At 46.0% G+C, this 7444-nt stretch overlaps 1 long non-coding RNA gene across 1 annotated transcript; it reads left to right on the forward strand.

Moving 5' to 3' along the window:
• The first annotated feature begins 2249 nt into the window (after window positions 1-2249).
• Window positions 2250-3642, forward strand: LOC120935311. The gene is made up of 3 exons (XR_005748407.1): window positions 2250-2800; window positions 3057-3239; window positions 3331-3642. It is a non-coding gene; the product is annotated as an uncharacterized LOC120935311 (long non-coding RNA).
• The last annotated feature ends 3802 nt before the right edge of the window (window positions 3643-7444 follow it).

Below are 7444 nucleotides of genomic sequence, written 5' to 3' on the forward strand. Positions count from 1 at the left end.
GAGAACAAGCAGAAGCTTAGTTGATGAACAAGCTAAAATGTCAGTAAAGAGTAGCAGGTGGATGGGACCAGGCGGAAGCATATTCGATGAACAAGGTAAGTAATAGGCAAGATAAGGGCAGCAGCAGGTATGCAAATGACCAATGTATCAGCTAGAGAGAGCACAATAATCTGGCAAACAGGAAGTGCAGAAACATGGCTTAAATAGGTAGTTCATTGGAGGAGCCAGAGTTCGAGGTTCACCAGAATCCAGATACAAAGTAAGGAATCAAGCAGGGAGCTGTCCAGCATCTAAGGTGGCACAGTGGAAAAGAGCCACATCCAGACACTATAGAGGTCCCAGGTTCAGATCTGGATCATGACACTACATGTGGCTGCTTCAGCATGAATTACACAAGCATGTTCTCCTGCTACCACTATCAGAAAACCTGTCCTAATGTCAGGCCTGGCTTCTGCTACTTATGGGCTGCTCTTTTCTTTCGCTGCTCAGCTGTCAGTTAATTACCAGCCACTCGTTGTTTCCACAGTGGCTCACCTGGTTACCATTAACCTGCCTCATTAGTCCAACCTACAGCCAGACCCTTTTGGCTATTTAAGCAGCTGCATAGTCAATGCCTCCAGTGTGTTTCTGCTTGTGTTCCTGTGTATCACTTGGCCTGGTTGACTTCTCTCCTGTTACCTGTTCCTGATTTTGCATCTCACTTTGCTGACTCCTGGCTTCCTGATCCGGGATCAGTGACGTTTTGACGTTGTTTCCGCCCTGCAATGACTTGGAGGTGGATGGGCCATCTTCCCTTCACTCGTCTCCATGTCAGGCTAGGGACAGGTCCGGCTTGCCTCCACTGCTACCGACGGCCACTGTTAGTGACGGAGGGCACAGGTTCACGGCGGGAGGGGGGGTATATAGTTGTCCTGCGGGAAGCAAGTGGTTAAGGTGCGCTTGCAGAAGCCTACTGTACATTTGGTTTCAAACTTTGCATTCCCACCCATGCCTCCCTCACCTTCCATGCCTCCTGAGCTTAAACCTCCAATGAAGTAGAGCCCATTCGGCTAGGCTTTACACATCTCCCTGCCGAGGAGAGGGTCTTTAGGAGAAGGGAGAGATTGTGCCTTTACTTTGGTCAGGTAGGTAACTTTAAAGTCTTGTCCAACCTGTCCAGGAAATGCCCCACCTGAGTTCCTGTCCGGAACAGACTTTGGGTGGCGTCTTTGTGTTCCCAGCTATCCTGAGGGATAAGCCTCTAGTTCTGGTTACCCTTTCCTGGTCTCAGTTTTCCATCAATACTCAGATACTAACTAATTCTGTGGATGCAGGCTTGTTCAAAGATAGTAGACATGTGCACACTGAAATATTTAGTTTCGGAATTTCGGTTTCGTGCGAAAAATACATTTATTTAGTTACTCCCGAAATCCGTTTTTATTTATTTTGTTCAGTAAAAAAATGCGTTAGTCTGAAAATCCGAATTAAGGTCAAATCTGTCAATTGAAGGCTTATGGTGTCTGTTGAATGTTCTAAGAAGATTCGACGAAGCAGCTAAACTGTACGAAGCGGCAATCATACATTTCCGGTCGAATGCTCCGCCCACAAGCTATAGTAGAATTCTAATGTTGAATGAATAGTAATAATTATATTTATTAATTATTATTACTAGTCAACCAAAATTAGAATTCTTCTATAGCCTATGGGAGGAGCATTTGATCATAAATGTCTACTCGTGGCGATCTTATGTTTTTACCTGCTTCGTCGAATCTTCATGTCTCTATAATGTCAAATCTTTTCTCTCTATGCCGAAAAATCTTAGGCTAATAGAGTTAGGTTAGGCACATTCGACCGCAGGTTCAATAGACACAAAACGCTATTGTCACCATCATGAATCTTCTATCTAGTCCCCCAACTAATCTGTGAAACATATATGTTTATCTATTTCTTCAATAGTGCAATATAGTCATGGACGGTGCATTATGTGAAAGTAATAAAATATTTAAACCTATTCCAGATTTATTATCTTTGATTCATTCCCCCCATTTATTGTAAACAGTTTCCCGCACATGCTTCATTTAAAGTCCCGCACTTGTTTCTCTTTTCTATACCTAATTAGGGATGGAGGTAATTGACCCATTACCTCATTTAAAGTCCCAACCAACCCTCCCCCCGCCCACTTTATATACCATAACTAGGGATGGAAGCATGTATTTTACGGGACTTCATTTTTTTCTATTTTTTTTTTTTCTATTTTTTTCTATTTTGTGTTAATATCCAGTACTGCATTATTGTTGTTTTTCTAAGTGCTAGCAGCAATGTGCTTACAACTGTTTCATTAGTATCTGTCACATTTTGAGTACGGCTGGGTATTTTGGGCCATTCCACATCTGTTCACAGGTTCCCTGGCGCTGTCTGGCTAAGGGTGTTGGCATCTCCGGCCCCCTGTGGGTTGTGGTCCTATCCGGGGGCAGCAACACTCACTGCACACGCTCTCCGTCCTGTGCTCCGAAGACGCACGGACGGATGGGCGGGCAGTGCGTGTCGATGTCACGCCTCCATCACCTGACACGGAACTAGGTCTCCGTGCGGTGTATTGGTATACCATCCACGAGGGGTTACAGGAGTCAAACGGCGCCGCATCATTGGGCGGTTACCCCGCACCAATGCAGACGCCTCCCTTCTCCTCCCCCTCGTATGCGTGTCTCTGGGCGGGTAACATTGGGGGGGTGGTCCCTATAAGAGGGTGTAACCTATGGCAGGTACAGGCATTTGGCTCTTCACATGTCATCACTCCATGCAGCACACTCGGAACTCACAGGTGATCCTCTTCCTCTCTCCTATACCTCACCACACCCAGTACCTTCACCTCACTTTACTATCTTTATATTCCCATTTCTCTTTGTCTTTCTTCCCCATCCCTGTTTTTTCTCCTTTTTTTTTTTTTTTTCTCTCTTTCCTTTTCTTTTTTCTTTTTTCCTTCTCCTTTGCTTGTTTTCCTCCCCCCTTCCCCCCTTTTCATCATATCTCCATATCCCATTCAAACATAATACATTCTTCATTTATTTCCAATACAGCCATCATTCCTTACCGACCACAGTGCATTCAATACACCATGCCTCATGCCTGTGCCACCTGGGTGCGCTCCCCTGACGGGCCCTGCACCCCTCATTCTCCAGCCCTAGTCCCCGGCAGTGACCACCCCAATCCTGGGGTCCATCCGGAGCTTCACTCTAGTGCCAGCGGCAATCGGCAACCTGGTGAGTACCATCTGGGGCTTTTTGATGAGTCCTCAGCCCCCACAAATGTTGGATGCCCCGTTTAACCAGCTATGTGCTTATGTCGTTCCAGATAACCAATGTAATGCATGCCTGCTCCTGATGAGCGACCAACAGTCGCGAAACGCGTAGAGCTCTATACCTCATGCATTAATGTATTATCACTGCAGTGTCATGTGATGTAATTTCCATTTTAATATGTGATATCTATTTTATGTCTCAATAATATAGTACAGCTCGCTGTACTCATTGCATTTATATATTTGGGTCACTGCCCACGTACCTTGTCCCCCAACTAATCTGTGAAACATATATGTTTATCTATTTCTTCAATAGTGCAATATAGTCATGGACGGTGCATTATGTGAAAGTAATAAAATATTTAAACCTATTCCAGATTTATTATCTTTGATTCATTCCCCCCATTTATTGTAAACAGTTTCCCGCACATGCTTCATTTAAAGTCCCGCACTTGTTTCTCTTTTCTACTTCTATCTATATCGAACTGTTGTCGCAACAAAACAAAAATAAAGCATTTTTTATGTTGGATCTTTCGGATTCCGGATTCTGCGCGTTCGTTATAGTTTGTTAAAATGAATGCGAATATCCTTGAAATTTGGACGAAAATGTATTCAGACGAAACAAATGCACATGTCTAATAGATTGTGCCTTTGTGTTGAAGCACTCAATACCGCTGTAGCCTTGTGCCTCCCTACTTGCCATTGAGGCTATTGATGGGAGTCCTCTACAGCCTTCCCATGTGACCCATGAAACTACTCCGTTGACCATGGCTGTAGGAGCTCTTCACCATGAGATAACCCAATTTCAAGTAATTTCTTCACCTCATTACCCAGTTGTCATTGGTTATCCTTAGTTACAGAGGCACAATCCCTCTTTTCATTGCCGTAGTGCTGAGGTTCTGTCATGATCGCCACAATGCACTAATACATGTTTGCAGAAAGTAATTAAGGTCATGTGCAAGTCTTCAGTTTCTTCATTGCTAGAAGAGTATTGTGAATTCAGTGTCTTTGACAAAGACCAGGCCAGTTTTTTGCCACCACATCAGACTTCTGATTGTACAGTTGACCTTCAACCTGGTGTGCCATTCCTCCTCATGGCTGGGTTTACCCTCTGTCTGTCATCTCGGAGAATAAGGCTATGGAGGAGTATGTTGCGGATTCACTATCCTGGGGGTTCATTCGCAAATCATCTTGGTGGTGAACTGAGACCTGTATCGATTAAAATGGTCCTTGTCATATTACTGTTAAAAATGCTTTTCCAATCCCATTAATTATGCAACTTTTTGACCACCTCAAGAGAGCAACGATCTTCACTAAGCTTGATTTGAGAGGGGCATACAATCTCATGAGAATTAAAGAGGGCAACTGATGAAAAACTGCATTTAATACTAGGACCAGACACTTCGAATACCACGTAATGCCCTTTTGTCTCTGAAATGCTCAGGGATAGGGATGAGCCGAACACCCCCGGTTCGGTTCACACCAGAACCTTCGAGCGGACTGAACGTTCGCGCAAACTTTAGAACCCCATCGAAGTCGAATTCAAAAGTGATAATTTTAACCACTTAACGACGCCGCATGTACATATACGTCGGCAGAATGGCACAGACAGGCACATGTATGTACCTGTGCGTACCTGCCTTGACGTAGGTCGGGGGTCCGATCGGGACCCCCCGGTACATGCGGCGGTTCCATTGGCTCTGGGAGCGATCCGGGATGAGGGGGCGGCTGTTCGTTTCTGGCCACCCCCTCGTGATCGCTCCCAGCGAATCATCTTCCGCCTCTGCCCGCCTCTGCCTGTGTAACTGTAAACACAGGCAGAGGAAGTGATGTCATTTCTCCTCGTGTCAGTCTTTTCATCCGACACAGAGGAGAGAAGACATCTAACAGTGTGTTGCACCAAACACCACACTGACACCAGTACATATAGGCACATAACCCCCCCAGTCACCCCCAGATCACCCCCCGATCACCCCCCCAGCCCCCTGTCACAGTGTCACTGATTGCAGTGATCATTTATTTTCTGATCACTGCATTTAGTGTAATTTGTGACAGAAAAAAAGTGTTAGGGACATTAGCCTTAGGCCCATTTAGGTCCAGGGTAGCCCCCTACCCCCCTTAATAAAGGTTTAACCCCTTGATCACCGCCCTAGTTAACCCTTTCACCCCCTATTGCCAGTGTCACTAAGCGATCGGTTTTCTGATCGCTGTATTAGTGTCGCTGGTGCCGCTAGGTAGCTAGTTATTTTTTGAGGTTCGCCGCCAGGTTACAGCGTTAGGTACCCCCATACATTTTTTAAATAAAGGTTTTAACCCCTGATTGCCCCTAGAGTTAACCCTTTCACCAGTGATCACCGTATAAGTGTCACTGGTGACGCTGGTTAGCCAGTTAGTTATTTAGTTATTTAGGTTCGCCGCCAGGTTTTTAGAAAGCGTCAGTTACCCCCATATATTACCTAAGAAAGGGTTTAACCCCCTGATTGCCCCCTAGTTAACCCTTTCACCAGTGATCACCGTATAGGTGTTACGGTTATCGCTGGTTAGTTAGTTTGCTGTTTATAGCATCAGGGCACCCCGCTGTATATAACCCAATAAAGGTTTAAACCCCTGATCGCCGGGGGGTGATATAAATTAAATTTTAGCGTCAGTCAGGGTCTGCGTCGCCCCAGGCAGTGTTAGGTTAGTGCCAGTAACGCTTACACCCACATGCAAAGCATACACCCCCCTTAGTGGTATAGTATCTGAACGGATCGATACCTGATCTGATCAGATCTATACTAGCGTACCCAGCAGTTTAGGGTACCCAAAAACGCATTGTTAGCTGAATCAGCCCAGATACCCGCTAGCACTTGCGTTTTGCCCCTCAGCCCAGCCCAACCCACCCAAGTGCAGTATCGATCGATCACTGTCACTTCCAAAACACAACACCCATAACTGCAGCATTCGCAGAGACAGGCCTGATCCCTGTGATCGCTAACAGTTTTTTTTGGAAGCGTTTTCTACGTTTGCTGACAGTCAGGTGCTTTTTTTTACCTGTGAATCATCGCTAGTGTACAACTAAATTTAGAGCCCAAAATGGCAAATCGAAGGTACACTAGTGAAGAGGCCTACTTGTTTCTGAGCATGACAGAGGAGGTCACGCATCTGTCAGATTCTAGCTCAGAATACGATCCTGTATACGACAGCGGCTCCATGCCAGGTAGCTCTGACGACGAAGTTGTGGTCCCTGCTAAGGCCAGGCGTACTCGACCCCATTCTAAAGTTGTTGAGCAGCAAGAACCGCAGGACCCTTGTATTGAGCAGAGAAGTCCTAGCGCCGCTATTCCTTCTGGTGAACTGGCAAGCACCAGCGGCCTAGTACACCCTGGTCGTTCATCCAGCACTGCAGTATCACGTGGTGACGTGGCGAGTCCAATAAGTGCAGTTCAAGCTGGCGAGGTGGCAAACACAAGTAGTGTCCTGCTGCCACAGAGAAAAATACAAAGACAGGCCCGTCGTGCCCATAGTGCCCTTCCTGCAGAATTCGCCTATCCTGATTGGGTACCCACCACTTCTGCAGAACCCATACTTCCCCCATTCACTGGCCAACCTGGTATTCAGGTGGATACAGCTGATTTTACGTCACTTGATTTTTATTCGCTGTATTTCACGGAAGATCTCTATAGATCTATTGTGGACCAGAGTAATTTATATGCTGGTACTTACATCGTCGCTAATCCCCAGTCCGTCCTTGCCAGAGAATGGAAACCACTTACGGTTTCCGAATTTAAGACCTGTCTGGGCCTACACCAATTTCCGAAGTTGCGGATGTATTGGTCCACAAGTCCACACCACCATATGCCCATATTCTCTGCTTGCATGGCCAGGAAACGATACGAGGCAATCCTGCGGTTCTTGCATTTCAGTGACAATGCACTTTGTTGTCTGCGTGGAGACCCTGAATTTGACCGACTCTACAAAATCCGGCCCCTTGTAAACCATTTCAACAAACATTATGCAGCCTTGTTTAATCCCCAGCAAGTTGTCTGCGTTGATGAGTCCCTGATTACATTTCCTGGCTGCTTGTCTTTCAAGCAGTACCTTCCCAGCAAGCGTGCCAGATACGGGGTCAAGCTCTATAAGCAACAGGCTACACATGGAGCTTTAGGGTTTATGAGGGCAAAGATA

The sequence above is a fragment of the Rana temporaria genome, chromosome 4 (assembly GCF_905171775.1).
Source record: "Rana temporaria chromosome 4, aRanTem1.1, whole genome shotgun sequence".
NCBI classification, from domain to species: domain Eukaryota; kingdom Metazoa; phylum Chordata; class Amphibia; order Anura; family Ranidae; genus Rana; species Rana temporaria.